The following is an 18,910-nucleotide window of genomic DNA, read 5'->3' as shown; positions in this document are numbered from 1 at the left end:
GTACAAGCTCTGTCTTGCAGTCTTCCGCTCGGTGTGGTGGTAAAGGATGGGGCTGTGTGTCAGTAAATACGTCTGCAAACTCCTGATATACCAATGGAATGGAGTTTATGCTCCTTGTGGGCATGGTAATACCTTGATTGATTTGATTCCCGTTCTGATTGAGGCAGGATCGAAGACATGGGTCAGAGCAGAATTCCACCTTGTTGGTTCTCCAATCTATCTGGGGATTGTGTTTCCTCAACCAGGGGATTCCCAGGATTACAGGAAAATGAGCGGCCTTGATCAAGTGAAAGACTATCCTTTCCTGATGTGACTGCATTGCTACAGGAACCTACTGTGTTTCTTGTGTAATCAAATCTGAAGATAGTGGAGTGCCATCCACGCCCTCCACCAGAATAGGTTGAAGTTTATTTCTCCTGGGAACCGCATGAACTTCAGCCCAGCGATCATCCATGAAACATCTAGATGCGCCACAGTCCAACATAGCCAAACACTCTACCTGGTGGTCTTTCGTGACCTCAAGCACCACCTTAAAGACCATTAGCTGAAGGGAAGGATCTGGGATAACTGATGGATTGGTCACAGAGGGATTAGCCAATGAAACCCCTTCCTTGTCCCTGTTCGTGGTCGGGGTCTTTCGTTTTTTCCCCCTTACGAGGAGGAACTTCGGGACAGTCTCTAAGGAGATGCTTTTCCGAGCCGAAATACACGCATAGGCAGAGATCCTTTCGTCTCTTCTTTTCCGCGGCTGTCAAAGGACGGCGGGCCATCCCAATCTGCATAAGTTCCTCTCCTTGGGACGAAGACTTTTCAGAGGTAACTGGTTGGTAGGAGGCAGGAGTGGGGGCATAAGATTTGGGTCTCCTCCTTTCAGCCCTACGTTCTGAGAGTTGGTACTCGATTTGGAGAGCCAAAGCCACCAATTCTTGAAAAGATGCCGGTCAGGACGCCCGAGATAATTCATCTTTTATATCCTCGTGTAGAGCTCTTCGAAAAAGTGTTTGCTTTGCTGAGTCGGGCCATCCTGTCTCCTCAGCAATACGCTGAAAATGGGTTATGTAGGTTTGGACATCAAGGGTGCCCAACAGATTCTCATAACAAGAATACAGAACTTCTGGTCTTTCAAATCTCTCGCGGAATCTCTGTACGAAGGTTCCATAGTTATTCAAGGCAGGGTCAGAGTTGGTTACCATTGGGGTTGCCCATGCAAGGGCATTACCCACCAGGTTTGAGATTAGAAAGCCCACTTTGGACCTATCCACTTCAAATGTCTTAGGACGGAAAGTGTAATATATCAGACAGGCATCAAGGAATTCCTTCATTCTTTTCGGGTTTCCATCGAATTTACCACAAGTTAAAGGCATCGGTGGAAGGTTGCCACGGTTTTCTTCTCTCTGTGTAATCTGTTGCCTTAGACCAGCGTTATCTGCCCTAAGAGCATTATTTTCAGCCTTCATAGACTGGAATTCTGCGGATATGCCCTGAATAGCTTTGACCAGCTCTTGATACTGTTCTAAGCTAGCCATCTTTTGGTGTTGCAAACTCTCAGAACTCAGTGAGGAACTCACAGGACTAACCGAAGGGACCCCCTGTCCTATGCCCGAAAAACCTCCTCCTCCTCTTCCTCACCTGTATTAATGTCCTCCGAGGAATCCTCCGAAGATATGGTCCTCCTTTCCCTCCAGGCGGTGTCTGACATTTTTGCGCAGTTCTTAGGACGAGCTCGACTGGAGGCCACCTTGCCAATAGGTCAATAGCTTGGCAGAGGGACCCCCAGGGAGCAAGCCCCAAAACCAGGGAAAAGCCAAGCTAAAAAACCCTGGTGCAGCTTGAGTGCGATGTTAATAGCTGCTCCTTTGGAGTATGGACTACCAAAAGGAATTGCAGTAGTAGCAGGAGGAAGAAGTTGGGCCAGCTGACCGATGATTCGAAGCTCAAGGTTTCCGAAAGCAGCCAAGGAATACAACGTAATGTAAACAATTGCTCTGTGGAGGCAGAAGCTGCCAGGAAGAACAGCCGCAAGGGAGAACACCAAGAGAGCTAAAAGGTAAGCAACCATGGTGGGGAAACCAGCTTGAAGCGGGGGACACACAGACAGAAATGAGAAAAGGTAGAAGAGGAGCGGTGAGGCTGGATACAGGGAAGCAGGAAAAACGCCATAAGCACCGAAGGACTGGAGCGGTGAACTAACGTTAGGACCCACAGTGGACGAGGGTTGCTACACGTCATCGCGCCACCATGGGCGAGTACATGTACTGCCGGCGCGATGACGTACAACAAAAAGGAAGACTAGCCCGTTGCTGCGCTTCCCGCGGCGGCCGTTAGCCTCTTTTCCATGTCTTCCACAGCTGCCAATGCCCACGCGTCATGACAGAACTTTGATGGCATCATGTACTATAGCTCGAGACAAAACACCTAAATGAACAACTAAATCAACCCAGACATTTCCCTGTGTGGTCACTTATCTAGCAAATGTTGCAGCAATAATCATACAATTTCCACTTGTGCAACAAAATTCTCGTATTACATATACAACCACACACATACAGTACTCGACTGTCTTATGTGCAGTTAAAGTCTATGAACACACTCTGACAAGGTCATTATGTTGTCCTTTTGAGGAGGACTGGGGACCTCTTGGTGTTACCTGCTCCCTGATGTGATCCCTGGAAGCAGTAGTTATAGAATCCTCTAGAGACCTCCCTGTAGTAAGATTCTGAGCCCTACAGGCATGGGAAGTACCCATGTGAGATCCCAGGACATAGCTTTTGGTCAGTTATCTAGAGGGACTGCTTATTCATCAGTCCATTGAATGTCTGGGCAAGAGAACAGTAGCAATACTTAAGTCATGTCTGTTGATCTGTAACGGGAGGTGGGGCAATGCAAACACTGGCTCTGCGAGATCTGGAGTGGATTGTGAACCAGAGCCCAGATTAAAAACAAAGGTTTCACAAATCATGAGTTCCATCACAATATCCTGGGGGGAAAGTAACTTCTGCACGAAAACACATCTAAAGATCGAAGGCTTACCTGATCCCAAGATGGTGGGCAGGCTATTTATAAGGTTGGGCCATAGGTGTTGTAGCATGGATCAGTCAGTAGTCCTTCATACTTCTCACCTGTTCCTACACAAAAAGACATGTACACACACGAAGGAGGAGGACCCAATCACAAGTGCCCAGTATCCAGTATCCATCCACAGACATGATGGTGAAAAAAGACCCACAAATCAGGGACAAATCAGAGACTTTATTAGACTATTCTAGCAGTTAGAACCTACAAAATGTGTCAGATGAAATGACTACTGTGCTTCAGAAGTACAGGGATCAGCTGAACCGCCTACTCAGGCCCACACTACTACTAAACCAGCAGTGATCCCAATCATAAAGGTTAAACAGGTACATCCTAAAAGCTATTACCTCAGATGCCTCTTTTGATAACGTGAGCCGGGGGCAGGCTATATCTTCATGAGGAGTGTTAGCTGATAACAGTAGCAACACAAACAACGTAAATACAATGGTTACAAAATATAACAATATTCAGTCAAGGTTCTACACAAATAAGGATTTTTCACTAAACAATAAAATGCAATTGACTAATCATAAAACACTAGACGAAACACAGAAAATGCAGATTTTTGTTTAAAGGCACCCTGGGTAGATGAGCCGGGGTGTTCATGCAGAAGCTTAGCACAATACCACCGTTCAAAGGATATGTCTTTAAGAACAAGCTAGAGAAGGGGGTCTTAAAAGTCACTATGGTACCGAACATGTGACAGGGTGAAAGGTCCTCTTCAAATACCATTATGTCTTGTTCTTGCAGCTCAACAATGTCAAGTCAGGCTTCAAGGTACTTTCTGAGGCAGTGATTTGGTGTTGGTGTAGGGAAATGGAAACCTTAAATTAATTGCAATGAGTTTAAAGTATAACATCAGTGTTACGTCTATTTCCTGCCCGTTAAGGGCTGCATCCCAAAATGGCCACTTACTTAGGTCGCTCTGGTGCTCCTTTCCATGGGTGGGAAATTGTTATTTTGTGTGGGGTAACGCCTGAACCTCCCATCCCTTCCTTCTCCCGTGCTAGCAGGATTTTCTTATAATTGGGCCGTGTCACCCTCCAGACCCCACTATCCCTCCCCCTACATTCCCCTTAACAAACATGCGCCCAACCAACACCCACCCCTCACATACACATGCATACATATAGACGCACACACTTACCTTCTCTTCTCACTGACGCCTTCAGAGACCAGGCCTGTCAGCCCCTGCGCACACTGCTGTGTGGCTTGGTCTGGGCTTAGCCTGGCTGTGGTCTTCCGCTGCGGCCTTCAGTATGCAGTCCTTTTTGCCCATGATCAGTGGATTGTGGGCAAAAGACTGCATACCATATCATCATGACATGGAGACTTGGAAGTCTTCCTAAAATGTCTGACTGTAAGTATATAGGTTTACTTTACTTTACTTTATGACATTTGTATAGCGCAAACCATGGACCCATGGGCATCAGGGCTCAGACAAAACACTAAAAAAGAACACACAAGCTCTCAAACAAGGAGAGGAGAGTTCCCCATCTAAACTACCTAAATAGATCAAACAAACAACCAGGTTTTCCACTTTTTCTTGAAGAACTCCAAAGAGTCCTTACCTCTAAGATCAGCTGCAGTAAAGAACGCTCCACTTTCGACCTTCTTAGTCCTACATCTAGGGAGAGTCAGGTAGTTCTGGTTACTAGACCTGAGAGATCTACTGTTCACTTTATTAGAGATAAGGTCTTGCAGATATGAGGGCATTAGGCCAAGTCTACATTTAAAAGTGATAACCAGAAGATGAAAGAGGGCACACGCCTCCACAGGGAGCCAGTGCAGGGATCGTCTGGCAGCCGATACGTGGTTGCAGTGGGATAATCCAGCAACCGCCCTAACGGCACTGTTTTGAACCACTTGTAGTCTATTAGTATCAGCTTTACTTAGCTCAACCAAAAGGCTACTGCAGTAATCAATTTTTGACCCGATAATTGCTCTTGCAATGGTTTCGGCGTTGGCCTGAGAGATGAAGGGTCTAAGGTGAGTTAAGGGCTATATATAGTAAGCAGCCGCTGAGACAAGGCTCCCAACATGTGCTTTCATGTTAAGCTACTGGTCGAGAACCACTCCCAGATTTCTTACTTTCTTCTCACAATTGAAAGCTATTATAAGATGTCCAAGCTTGGCCAGCATTAACTGGGTGCCCACGATTAGCAGCTCTGTTTTATCCCTATGTAATGTTAAATTGTTCCACACCATCCAGTTCTCCATGAGGGTGTACACTCTATTCAGTTCTTCTTCGTCCTGTGAGTGAATGCCAACATTAGGGAAGATACACAGTGTGTCATCTGCGTAGTTAGTAAATACTACCCCTTCCTGATCCAAGAGGGCGAAAAATGGGACCATAAAGATGTTATATAAGCAGGGGGAAATGCATGCACCCTGCAGTAAGTACTCTTATCTGGAGAGAGCTTAAGCTCTCTTTCAAAGCTATTGCATACTGTTCTTAGAAAGATGTTGTTGTAAATCACCAGCTCAGCAAAGCACTAGCCACATGAAAACTAGAGGAATATGAAATACTTGAAAACTGAAAGTACTGCACCTATCCAGCAAATAAACATCATAGAGCAAAGTCTGTGGATGAGCATCTATCCTTTTTGCAAGCAAGATCTATTACCGTGCTTCTCCAATGGTGCTTGGAGAGGGAGGACCCTGTAGCACAAGGTTCTTATAGTGCAAGAAAGACATGTTTTCATTAAAGATATTGGGGGTAATTCATGGATTATTTGCGCCGAAAAAAACAGGATTTGTGCGCCATTCTGCCCGCAAATCCCTGTTTAACAAATGGGGATTTGCAGGCAGAATGGCACACAAATCCCGTTTTCTTTGGCGGAAATAATCCATGAATTACCCCCAATGTCACTTGGGAGGGGTGGGCAAGTAATTCCAGTCATTTTAGGTATAAATAAAACATTACTGAAGTTAGAGGGCACTGCTGGTCTTTGTCTGGCCAGGAGATTGCAACTTACTACACTTATGACTTTCAGGTCCACACAATTGTTGGCGGCATCCAAATCAAATGGGTAGTTTTAAAACAGCACTGAAGATAAGTGGGCCATAGGGAGGGTGGGGCAGACATTTGTTTTTTATTTGGTTCATTTTAAGACTATGAAGTTTGGTGTTAATCAGTGGTCGAAGTGTACGAAAACAAGTAGAGGAACTATGTTTCCTGGTGGCACCTCGCTCCACACCCCACAACTGCAAACCCCATCACCACACCCCCTCCCGCTCGCAATATCAACTCCATATCTGGATCCCACCTTTCCTCCATTCCACTCCACCACTGTGTGAATGCTGAAAGAAAATGCATTTTAAAAGATCCCCATTACCTTTATTCATTGTCCCCCACAGCATGCAACTTTGCGCACCCTCCCTGTTCTATTCACCCACCATTTGCACCTCTTAAGGGGCATGCTTAAGATTAAAGCCACCCGTCTCACCAACGCATTAGTTGGATGTACAGCTGTGCCTCCAGTACTTTCACGTTAAGTTGCTTAAATGCAAAAGAAACATTCTGACTACTGCGGGAGCAGGGCTATGATGATGCTTGGGAAGAGGCTTTGAAAAAATAACAGCATCCCAGCAGTTGTACGACAGCTCGCCATGATGTGAGGTTGGAGCTGATCCAGCAGGTTCCAGGTCCAAACCGCAAAAAGCAAACCCGCCTGTTGTTTAAGGTAATGTCATACCTCTGGAAGCGTGACCCTGGACGCAGTTCACTGCAGTTCAAGGTTCAACTTCTACCTACACTTTTATTTGAAAATGAAGCCATTGCGGAACAGTTTCTTTTTAAAAATAAAAGTATATGAACGGTAAAACGTAATAAAAAAATGTAGAGGAGCACCGCTCCCAACCGTTAACGGCCAATTCGACCACTGGTATTAATTATAAATTAATGATGTGGTCAATATGCCAAGTAATCGGTTATATGAGCAAGAAAGATCTGAATATAAAGCCTTTGCCCAAGATCACATCACTTAACTGCACAGCCAAACAACCAATCCACCCTTAATCCTAAATGTTTTCATCCCCTAAACCAATGGAAAAAGGAACTGCAGACATTCTGTGTGGGTTCTGGATGGCGACAAAGAAGAAGAGGTTCACAATAACCACTGAGTACATTCAGGGGCATCTGTAGAAATCAATGATAGGTCAGGAGTGTGACAAAATGACTACCGCCCTGTAGGAGTACAAAGTTAAGTAGTGAATGAAACTCCTGCTCAGCCCCACACTAATTCTAAACTAGTGTGATCTCAGTCATAAAGGTGAAAAAGCTATAGTCTTCAAGAGCAATGTGAGCTAGCACAGAAGCATCCAAACAACAATAGTACCAAAATAAAGGAATGTCTAATCAAGGTGCTGTACAAATGGGAGTCTTTTGTTGAACTAAAAATGCACACAAACTACAAAAACAACACGAATAACCCACCAAGACACATAAATGCAAACTTTGGAATAAAAGGGCATTTGCTAGAATTGAAGACAGAGGTAGCCAGGCAATAATTTCAGCATCAATGTTCAAGTTTAACAAAACTGTCATTAAAAGGTTAGGTGGTGTGGTCCTAAGTGTCACTAGTTTAAGGTAGGGCAAGGGGACATAACCACTTCATATACCTTTTAGGTTATTTCCTGAGGCTCAGCAGTGTCGCTCTGGGAGGTTTCTGAGGTGAGGCTACAGCATCGGGTTGGTGAGTTGCTTAACTGGGTCCAACACATGGTGAGGTTCAAACATGTGGCAAGGGCACTTGGCGCAAAGGGGCTTGGGAAATGCAGGTGATGTCTGGGTCGGTGCATCTCACAAGTGGTTCGAGGAGGGAACCAGAGCTCATAGCTGTTCCTTTGTCTCTGGGTTGCTATGAGACCTAGTCCATGGTTTCAAAGGATAAGGTGAGTCCTTGTCCTGCCCTTCTCAGCTGGGAAGGCTTCTAGAGAGCACTTGCGGGGACTGCCACCTCCAGTGAGCAGGATCCTTGGTACCCGTGTCCTGTTTGCAGGTAGGACTTGCCCAACAGCAGTTCACTCCAAATGTTTCACTTGGGCTGGTGGGGGATGGGTATTTCTCCCTTCTTGGAGGCCTCTAATCTTCACCTCTGAGATGGAGGACTTTGGGCAGACTGTACCCCAGTTAAGCTCTGGTGAAATCCTTCTTCTCTAGTCCAAAGATGATTCAGTTAAAGGGTGGTATCGCCCGTTACACAGAGAATCGGTCACATCAGATTCAAGCCTTCTGTAAGGGTCCGTTCCTGGTTGCTGTGACCAGTGTCTTTTGCCTGGAGAGGGCAGTCCCAGGGTGCTTTATCTGCAAGAATTGGAGAGGGGAGCATGGGAAATATGAGCAGCCTAAGAAAATCCAATATGGTGGAACCTTTCTTTGGGCTGTCACTTCTCTCTGCATGGCTGTCCTATAACAAAGGAAGCTCCAGTAATTATACCGCGGTGTGGTCTTCTTCTTGCTGGCAGAGCTTGTCCTTTCGAAGACCAGGATGCCTCCTCGGAGCAAATCCTGTATTCTGGGAAGGTGACGAGTATTTCCAAACACGAACAAAGGAAGGGTCTGGGGCTACGTTTGACATCCTCTTGCCGACAAACCCTAACTCCAGAACCTAGTCCCAGACAGCTTAACTCTGACAGGTAAACGGACCACCTTGGTACAAGCCCACCAGCACCACTTTATGAAAACGCAAAACGCTGCCTGAAACAAGTGAGACTGTTTGGCAGATCTGACTTTCATGGAAGAATCCATTTACTAGAGCTTCTAAAATGTAAACAAATAAGGGAGATTGTGTCCATGGCAATTATTGTGTTTGATTCTGCTTTTCACAAGAGTATGACCAGAAAACATTTGAGAACTTTTATTTATATAAACAATGATGGTCTTACGTTAGCGCTGAAGCATTCTAACTCCAAATATGGGGGAGTTCTGCTGCTTACTATGACTCAGGCCTATGATTTGAAAGCCGCCCACATGTTTGGCGGGACTGGTAAGCCAGAGAGGTTAGTGACCTGGGACCTAATGGAAGCTTTGCCTGCGGGAGGGTTTTAAGCCCCATGCATAGCACACCAACCCCAATGATCCGACTGGAACATGGATTATTCTCCCATGAAGTATAACATATCTAAGCTCTGCTCGAGCCGCTGTCTAACATCTTTAAGACCCATGTTTATTCCTTAAACTTATGCTGAAAAGGGAAATGTTAAAAATTCACAAATAACTGGATGATAAAATGGGCTGCGAGAGCCAGTGCAGGGGGCAAAACATTTGGCACAGCTCGTTCCGTTAAATGTTTATATTATCTGAAAAGCTATATAAGGGACTAGGTTCAGAGCTGGGGGGTGCGGGGTTGTGTGCACTAGCTGCAGAATATGCCTTTTGGAGGTTTTTAATACATTGTTTGAGTTTTGATAGCCAATAAATATGTTTTTGAATGTTCCCTCCAAGAAACTACACGAGGATTTCTCAGTCTTCTGATTTAACCAGGTTAAGGCCATTATGGTACAATGTTGCGGGAGGGGTTACATCTAGGAATATGTTTAGAGCACCTATGCAGAGTGGGCATTTATATGTTGTATTAACATTGTCTGGGAATGTGAGTGTATGTGTATAGTCTGTAACGAACTATAAATATATTACTTTCATGGCATGACGCGAGAATAGGTGCTAGTCAGCATATGTGCGAGTGCTCCCTCTGCGTGCAGCTAGTCCGCCCATGATAGGATATTTTATGCACACACACACCCATTCACCTACTCACACACACACACACACACACACACACACTCTGCAGGACTGTGGTACTTGAAAGGGGATAGAACCAGCGCTTCTCGGCAAGATGTATTTTATTTATTCTATTGGTTTTTCATCACGCACCTAATACCTCTACCTGAATTTGGTTTCTAAGCGCGATTCAAACCTCTGTTGCTCTGTGTGGTCTTGATTCCAAGACCAGCGTGTTGCCCCTGTGCTATCCTCAGTTACAGTGTGTGATTCATTAGCTTCCAGGCCCATGTGGGTTTCTTAATGATAGCGAGTTGAGTGTCGCCCGCATAGCACTGAAAGTTGGAGCAGAGAGCAGCAATGTGATAGGTGAGAGGTGCCAGGTATCGGTCTAACAACCAGGGAGAAAGGTTAGACCCCTGGGGAACACCACTGGTAGAGAGAGAGAGATAGAGGACCCAAGTTGGACCTGGGAGGGTCGGTCTGAGAGGAAAGATGTGAGCCAGGCCAGAGCCTGATCAGTGATACCCAAGTTATCACGGAGCCTGTTGAGCAGGATGGCATGGTGATCGTGTCAAAAGCATAAGAGAGATCAAGTAAGATGAGGACAGAGGGGAGATTAGCATCAAGATTAGAGAGCAGGTCTTCACAGATGTTCAGGGGAGCAGTTTCCGTGCTTCTGGATGCTCTGAAGCCAGACTGATGATCATGAAGACAAACAATAGATTCAGTGTGAAGATTAAGCTGGAAGATGGCCTGCTTTTCCAGGAGTTTGCCCAGGAAAGGAGTGATGGAGATTGGGTGATAATTAGCCGGACAGGAGGGGTCGGCTGAGGGTTTCTTGAGAAGAGGGTGCACAAGAGAGTGCTTTAGGGAGGAAGGGAAAGTTCCAGTGGTGAAAGAGTGGTTGCCGAAGTCAGCCAATGCTGGAGCAAGGGTGTCAATGTGGTCCTTGAAGGTTTTGGAAGAACAGGGAAGTATCTGTTTTGACAAGGCTTTCATAGATTGGACTTGTCTAGAAACCTCATCAGGGGTGAAGAGGGGAAAGGCAGAGAATGGAGGGCGTGGCCACAGGGGGGCCAAAGGAGAGAGGGGAGTGAGAAGCAGGAGAGGGCGAGAGGGTGGACAGGATGGCCTGGGTTTTAGAGATGAAATGAGAAGCAAGGGCCATATAGAGGGGCTGGGAGGGGACAGGAGAGGTAGAGCCTGCAGCAGGATTGGCCAGCTCTTTGCAGATTTTAAAAAGTTTGGCCGTGTTGTTAGACGCAGCCGAGACGGAGGCTTGGATGTGAGCTCCCTTCTTAGTAAGGACAGAGAGTTGGTTTTGCCTTTGGAGCAGGTGGCTGACCAGTTTGTCAGAGGATGTACAAGATGCCAACCATTTCCTCACAGCCACCCAATACTGGCGTTTAAGGGGGAACAAGGTCTGAGTCGTACCAGGAGTTGCACTTGGCTTTAGGCTTCATGCAGATCTTCATGACAGGGGCAAGTCCATCAAGAGTGTTAGTGCAGGAGGGGGAGAGAAAGAGGCAGCAAAAGCCTCAACTGACACACGCTTCATGGGTTGCATGACCGAGAAGGTGGGTGGCAGTGTGGGGGTTGGCTTGGCCTGAGGGGAGGAGAGAGATGAGAGGAGAGGAGAAAGTGGTCAGTCCATGAGAGCGAAGTGGTGAGAGGGTTAGAGAGGGGGACGTTTGAGGAGATCAGACCATCAAGAGTGTGCCCTGCAGAGTGGTCGGGCCAGAGGGAAGAATAGAGAGAGAGAGAGAGAGGGAGAGAGAGAGAGAGAGAGAGAGAGAGAGGGTCGCAAAGGTCGCGAAAGAGTCCCGTGGCGGGACAGGCAGCATCCAGGTTGAGTGGTCGAGGCCAATAGGGAAGAAGAGAGGTCCCCCCACTCGGAGAGGAAGGAGGTGATCTGACCAGGTGGCCGGTAGATAGTAGCCACTGTGAGGGAGTGGCCAGGAGAGAGAGAAAGCCTACAGACCAGTCATTCGAAGGAGGAGTAGACCTGCATAGAAATGATAGAGGTAGGAATCCACTCCGGTAAGATCAAGGCTACACCCCCACCGGAACGGATGGATGTGGGCGCAGAAAAGATCTTGTAGCCATCAGGGAGGAGAGTGTCGAAGCTTGTGGCAGTGCTGGCCGTGAACCATGTCTCGGTGAGACCAAGGACATCAAGGTCAAGTTCTTCCAGGAGATGGCAGATGTCAGAGGAGTGTTTGACAGCAGAGCGTTAAATGTGGCAAGGTGGAGAAGGTTGCCAACTTTGGAAGACTTCCGGGGAGGGGTACAAATCAGAGGCACTTCCTGTGGAAGTGTAGAAGGAGCCAATGGTGGCAGAGGAGGTAGAAGGAGAGGGCAAGGTAGCCAAGGAGGAGGAAGAAGAGGGTGCCAAAGGAGTGGCAGAGGGGTGAGGCAAGGAAGCCGAAGAAGGGAGAGAAGAGACAACAGGAGAGGAAAGGAAATTGATAAGCATCTATCAAAGAGGAGGAGGTTGGCCTGAGGGACTTGGACCGAGACGGTGTCATTCAGGTAGACATTAATGATGACCTTTGAGGAGTGGAAGGTATCCAGGAGGGTCTCCCTCCAGGTGCCACCATTAATGGGAGAGGAAGAGAAAGGAGAGAGCACAGAGACCATATGAAGAGTCCATAGGCCTGGCGAAAGAACGACAAAGAGGATGTCTGTGCGGGTCTGTCTGGAGGAAGCGCTGGTGTAGGTATCAGCGATAGGGAGGCCTGGGTTGGAGACCAGGATATCCTTTTTGAACTTCTTCCTACCAGACTTAGTGAGAAAGGTAGGATAGTCAATAGAATGCAGTTGAAGATAGGAAAAACAGAGAGCAACATAGATGATGCGGTGGAGGGGGAAGAGGAGAGGTGAGAGGTGTGTGGGTGCAGAGTGAGAGAAGAACGGAAGAGGTGGGGGAGACAGTGGGGGATAACACAGTGGGTGGTGCAAGCAGAAGAGATGGAGTGAGACAAGAACAAGTGGTAAATAGATAAACTAAAATGAACTAGATGGAGGGCTAGGGAGAGAGCACAAAAGAACACAGGGCAGTATGATGAAAAAAACAGGTTAGCCGGGCAACAAGAAACCAGAGCAGTCAATGAAAGAGAACCTGGAGGAAGGAAGAGCACAACAGTACAAAAGACAATTCACAGCAAATAAAACAGAACATACGGCGGAAGAAGACCTAGAAGAGGGAAAAAACAAGGCAGAACACAAGCAGCACACAGCAAAAACAGGATAGTTGACGAGGGAACCTAGAAGACGGAATAGAGCAGCGGACACACAGAGCCATACAAGCAAATCAGAGCAGTCGATGAAGCAGCAATACACTTTGGAACTCATGTTCAATGAACACGTAACGTGATTGAATGACGTAAAAGTCTTGCATAAGGGTGTATGCCATTCATTCACATTACAGCTCATTTTCAATCCTTTATTATGGCAGAAAGCATTTGTGCCGGCATGGATTTTCATTCTAGCGCAAATGATGGACATCCCTGTTGGGTCCACGATAAAGCAGGCAGACCCTATAGGGATCCATTGTAAACGCTGCCTGTCAAGGTAGCAACCAGTGCTCACAATTACAATTAAACCCTGCCCCTCTTGTCAGGCAGGGTTCAATTGTAATTGTTAACACTGCGTACCATGGTGTGATTGACTGGGTTAATAAGTGGGGTAACTGGCATTTGCCTAACTAATACCTATACAAAAGCCAAAACTATTGACTTCATCAATGCTTTTTTAAACAGGACCTTAATGGAAAAATCAGATCTAAATGAAGTGGCTGTTAAGACATTTATGCTACACTAATAGAGCATTTACAGTTGTGATTATGTCATTAACTATCAGCAGACTACTTAGAAATAGCAGGCCAGAGTCTAAAGTTGCTGGTTGTTTGAGCCAACTAAAAGAGATCCCAGGAGAGTGTGTTTCTGGGGAGTGGGAGTAGGTAGTGGGAGAGCATGGCCATTGGGATAGATATTGTTGGGAAAGAAATCAACCTATCCCAGCCCCCTAGGTGCTTTAGGGTGCAATGAATCCCATGAAGAAACCTCTGATGTGCCAGTCGGGTGGGGGCGTCTAAGAGACCCTGCACTGACAGAATATTACGCGAACTGTAGATGTTTAGACTTAGGGCCTAATTAACAGAAGCATTTTATAATGGCAAAACCCCATTGGAAAATGCTCTGTGAATGAGGGCCTAAGTGCACGTATATAAACAGGTGCCATTTTGTAGCTATGACAGAAACATTGGGCCTGCATGGCAGCGCATTAGACAGAGGCCACAAATCTGATGAAGAAACCTGAATAGGCCCAAGCACTGACGAGAGAGAGACCCGCACTGTTCATTTCCACAGAAACCCTCCTTTGTTCTACAACTGTTACCAATAAGTTTTATCCCGAGAATGTGTCCTGCAAGGCCATGAGACAGTGCTAGGCTCCTCACTGCACATGTTATCACAACCAGGCCAGAGCAATCCTCTGTCCTCCACCCAGCCAACTACAAGTTATAGCCCCTACAACTGTCTGTTTCCGAAGACCGTGAATTCCAAGATACCAGCTGACCCCAGGCCCACTGACCATAAACCAGACAACCATAAAAGATCTTAAAGAATGGTCATCCTATCTGTACTGTACAATGGCATGATCTGTAATGCGAGTTGCGGGGAGGGATAAATCATAGTTCAAAAGCGAGGGTGGAAGTCTTGGACGCTAGATAACGCAAATTGGATGAGTGAAATGTGTGCGGGTCACAGTGACCTTGAGCCTCCCTCTTTACCAGCCAATGATCATGACAGGTGGCCTGTGTAGCAAAGAGTTGTACTGTCAGAATAACACATTTAATTGTATTTCTGACCTTGGTTCCCTGGAGACGATAAGCCTAGCTGACCCAATGTGATGGAAGACAGACGGATGGGGCTGGGGCCAATGGCATGGCATCCCCTTTGGAGTAGGCTGACCATGCATAGTTTCGCACCAATCAGCTGTGCAGGTTTTTACTGTATACTGATGACACTGTGCCCCTTTTTAAACTCTTGCTCGCACCTTTTTTGCTCAGAAGGTTCCTGAGCAGTGGAGTTCTTTGCTGGCGCACCTATTTTTTGTATAAATAAAACCTGTTATCCTTACAAGAATCTCTTGGCCTTTTTTACCTAATGGGTTGTATTTTTTCTGGTGTGAGCGTTTAGATGCATGCCTTCAATTGGTGACCCCAACTTGATCCCAGCACCCCTGTACCTGCAGAGGTGTCCAGTCAGTTCTCTGAAGGACCCGCGCCCACCTACAGCAGCCAGTCCCAAAAACACATATTCCACAGTGGTCGTGTAGGAGCCATCTTTGCAGAATTCCTGCCTGCTCTTTGTAGCCTGGCGCGGCTTCAAGGAGAGTACAGGTCGGTGTTGTTGGAACCCTGTGACAGAAGTGTTCAGATGAACACGTCCACATGAGTATCGCCTTGCACGTGATAACAAGTAGGGTGTAGATGTATGGAAGAGTGTGAAGAGTGTGAGTGCACAGAGAGTGACATTGTTGGTATGTTGTGGGTAAGTAGGATATTAAGGAAAGGAAAATGGAATGATAGGGAGCTTCCTCGAGAGAGGGGAGAAGGTGGTACCACAAGCATCGTATAACGGAGGAAAAAGTAAATGAATAGGAGCCCAAATAATTAGAGGGCTCGAGAATAGTAGTTGTTCTTATTTTAGCTTGTTATTTTAGCTTGTTGTATTTGTGTTTTTATTGTGTAGGGTGAAGGCCCAAAGAGGGGCACTGTGTAATTAGCTGTATGGTTTGAGTGTGTGGAGTGCATGAGCGGGAGGGTGGGAAGAAAATGGGGGAAGTATAGACAGAAGGGAGAGGATTAAACGAACAGTAACATTGTGTGCAGCGCGTTAGTACAGGCATAAGAATAGCAAGTGCGCAATCATCACTACCATGGGAGGAGAATCCCCTACAGAGTATATGTGTAAGGCCCTACCTCTGTATCAAGACAGACTTGAGAAACACCATAAGGTAATATCCAAGTGCCCAGCACGGTCATTCAGTACGGGACGACTTGCTTGTGTGTAGCGACAGTGAGCAGAACTGCCGAATGGACTCCATTACTCTTCTACAACTTTTGGCCCGCAAGGTTGATAGGGCCAAACTCCAGTATTGCCAAATGGAAGTACTGTATGTGGGTCAATTAATATCAGCAAATGGCAAAAGAATAATACCAGACAGAGTGGCATCCTGTTCGTGCCACGCCCCCACCTGTGACTGTGAAAGACATACAAAAATTCCTACGGTTGTGCAATTACTGCAGAGCATGGATTCTAGACTATGCAGCGTACACAAGGCTGCTCCTACAGGGCTTTAAAGAAGCACAGAAAGGCAATCCCAAACTCAAATGGACAGCAGATATGGTGAAACATTTCAATGATTTGAAGGAAGTGATATCCACAGCCCCAGTTCTCGCCACCCCAGACTATACCCAAGAATTTTACATATTTTCACATTCAAACAGCAAACCTATGACCGCTGTGCTGACCCAGAAAAGTACAATGGGCCTCAAGCCATTGGCCTATTACAGTGGAACACTCGACTCAGTTATGCAAGGGCAATTGGCGTGCAAACAAGCACTTGGTGCGGCTGTCTTTGCAATCGAAACCAATTCCACAATCGTGATGGGATGCTCAGTCACTTTGTACCTGGAGCATTCAGTATTCGCCATCCTAGAGAAATCGAAATCTACCCATACCACACAGACAGCATTGGCAAATGAGATTATCCTCAGCAGCCCAAACATTCATTTTGTGCACTGCAAAAAAGCAAATCCTGCCACGTTTCTGACAGAAGTGTGTACAGATGAAGACTTGCAAATACACGACTGTGCCACATATCAAGAGGAGGAGGATGACATTCCCAAAGCAAAGGATAGCCCATTAGAGGAGGGCGAGGCGCTCTTTCTTGATGGGTCAGCGACAATTGATCAGGACGCAGGACAAAGGCATATGGGCGTGGCAGTAGTGTGCCTCGAGGGAGGTGACTATGAAACACTAGTGATGAAAAGACTACACATGCACTATTTGGCCCAAGCAGCAGAGCTTGTGGTGCTCATCGAAGTGCTACATTCATCACAAGGTGGCCACGTGACTACCTATTCAGACTCAGCATACATCACTACAGCAGTGCATGCTGGATTGTCACAATGGAAGAGGAGGGGTTTCCAGAAAGCAGGCAGTACAAAATGCTGCATTGCTAGATAAATGATTTCTGCTCTGTCATAACCATCTCTGGTGGTGGTCATCAAATGCCCTGCCAACACCAATAACACAGACAAAATTTCATTGGGAAATGCTGCGGCGGATGCTGCGGCCAAAATGGCAGTCTATGTTCCTGTCCCTGTAATTTCCGAGTATGTCCTGACGACACCAACACACAATCATCAAGACATACCGGATACAACATTGCCAGTTGTACAGCTCATCGAGCAAATGAAGAGAAGGAAATGTGGTCCAAAAGAATGTGTAAACAATCCCTGACAGATTTTTTATGGTGCCAGGAATGCTCTGGTGAAGCAGTAATGCCATATGAGCTGTTAGCAATAGCTTTTGACCAACTTCATCATCCTGCCCACACCTCGAAACAACACATTGCAAAACACATACAGGAGGATTGGTTTGTCCCCAATCTTCAGGAGCACCTCACAAACATGATCGTACATTGCACCACATGTCAAAGTTTCAGCAGATGCGTGATGCTTAGGACCTTATGAGGCACCTTGCCCTGTCCTATTGGGCCTTTCCGCGAGCTACACATAGATTATGCTGACATGGGAGAAAGATGCAATGGGTAGCGGTACTTGATTGTTGTGGTTTGCGCCTTCTCACAGTGGGTCGAGGCAGGTCCTTGTGCACACCCAGAGGCCAAATGTGCTGCTAAATTCCTTGTCCGTGAGTTTTTCCCCCGATGGGGTGTGTGCGATGTGTTAGGTCTGATAACGGCACACGTTTTTTCAATGAACTCTTTAAATAGATCCTAGCACTATGAGGCATTAAGCACCGGATGTGTTCAATTTACCACTCCCGAGCCAACGGCATTGTGGAGCGCATCAATGGCCTGCTCAAAAGCAAACTATCTAATCTCTGCACCACATTGAAAAAGAACTGGGTACACTGCTTTTCAGTTTGCACACACAACCATCGCAAAGACCACCATCTACCACTGAATGAGGTGGTAACTGGTAGGTACATAAGCACTCCCATCTCCCCTGTCAGGAGAGCATTAGATGCCATAACGCAGCAGTGGTTCTAGGTGAGAAATTTAAAGAGTATCTGGCAACCCTAACACATGCCATTAAATGCATTTCACGACAAATTGCATTGCCCCGGACAGAAGACACAACAAGTACCACACACACAGCAGTGGCAAGCTCCCAGCTACCCAACACTCCTGCCTGGAGAAATTATTTATGTGCGTGTTTTTGTCCAAAAATGGAACAACCCTAGATTTCTTGGCCCATACGAGGTCATTTTTCTCAACCCATCCTTCAGTAAAAGTAAAGGGGCTCCGCTATTGGATACATATTTCAGATGTATGTAGGGCACCCCCAACCAGCACACAACCACCTTGAGTGAGTCCCTACGTCCCTGCTCTCCCACCTCAGTTCCAGTTATCAATTCAGCCAGCTCCTATAGTAAACAACTGCTAAATATTGTCAACTATATAAGATAGATACAATTACACAAGCCTGCTATTAAATAAAATGTTTATAAAATTCTCTCTCTTTCTCTCTTTTGTTCTCTCTCTCTATCTCTCTCTCTCCCTCTCTCTCTCTCCCTCTGTCTCCACTCTCCCCTTTCCTCCTCTCTTTTCCGCCCTTTTATGTGTATTATATCTCCCTTTCAGGAAAAAGACAATGGAACCAGCAACGTTGAATACATCTATTTATACTAGGAAAACTGTTAAATATCTACTAGTAATCCCAGAAGAACACTTGAAAGGGGGGCCTATACCTGACACAGCTTCAACAGTTTCCTGCTTTTGAGGAACACAACCCAGTGCTGCCACAAGAATTCTGCATTCTCCCTGGGAAAAGCCAGTGTGAAAAACTGCAAAGGA

This window comes from Ambystoma mexicanum, chromosome 11 (assembly GCF_040938575.1).
Source record: "Ambystoma mexicanum isolate Mex_15411 chromosome 11, UKY_AmexF1_1, whole genome shotgun sequence".
Classification (NCBI taxonomy): Eukaryota; Metazoa; Chordata; class Amphibia; order Caudata; family Ambystomatidae; genus Ambystoma; species Ambystoma mexicanum.
This window is presented reverse-complemented; position numbering follows the sequence as displayed.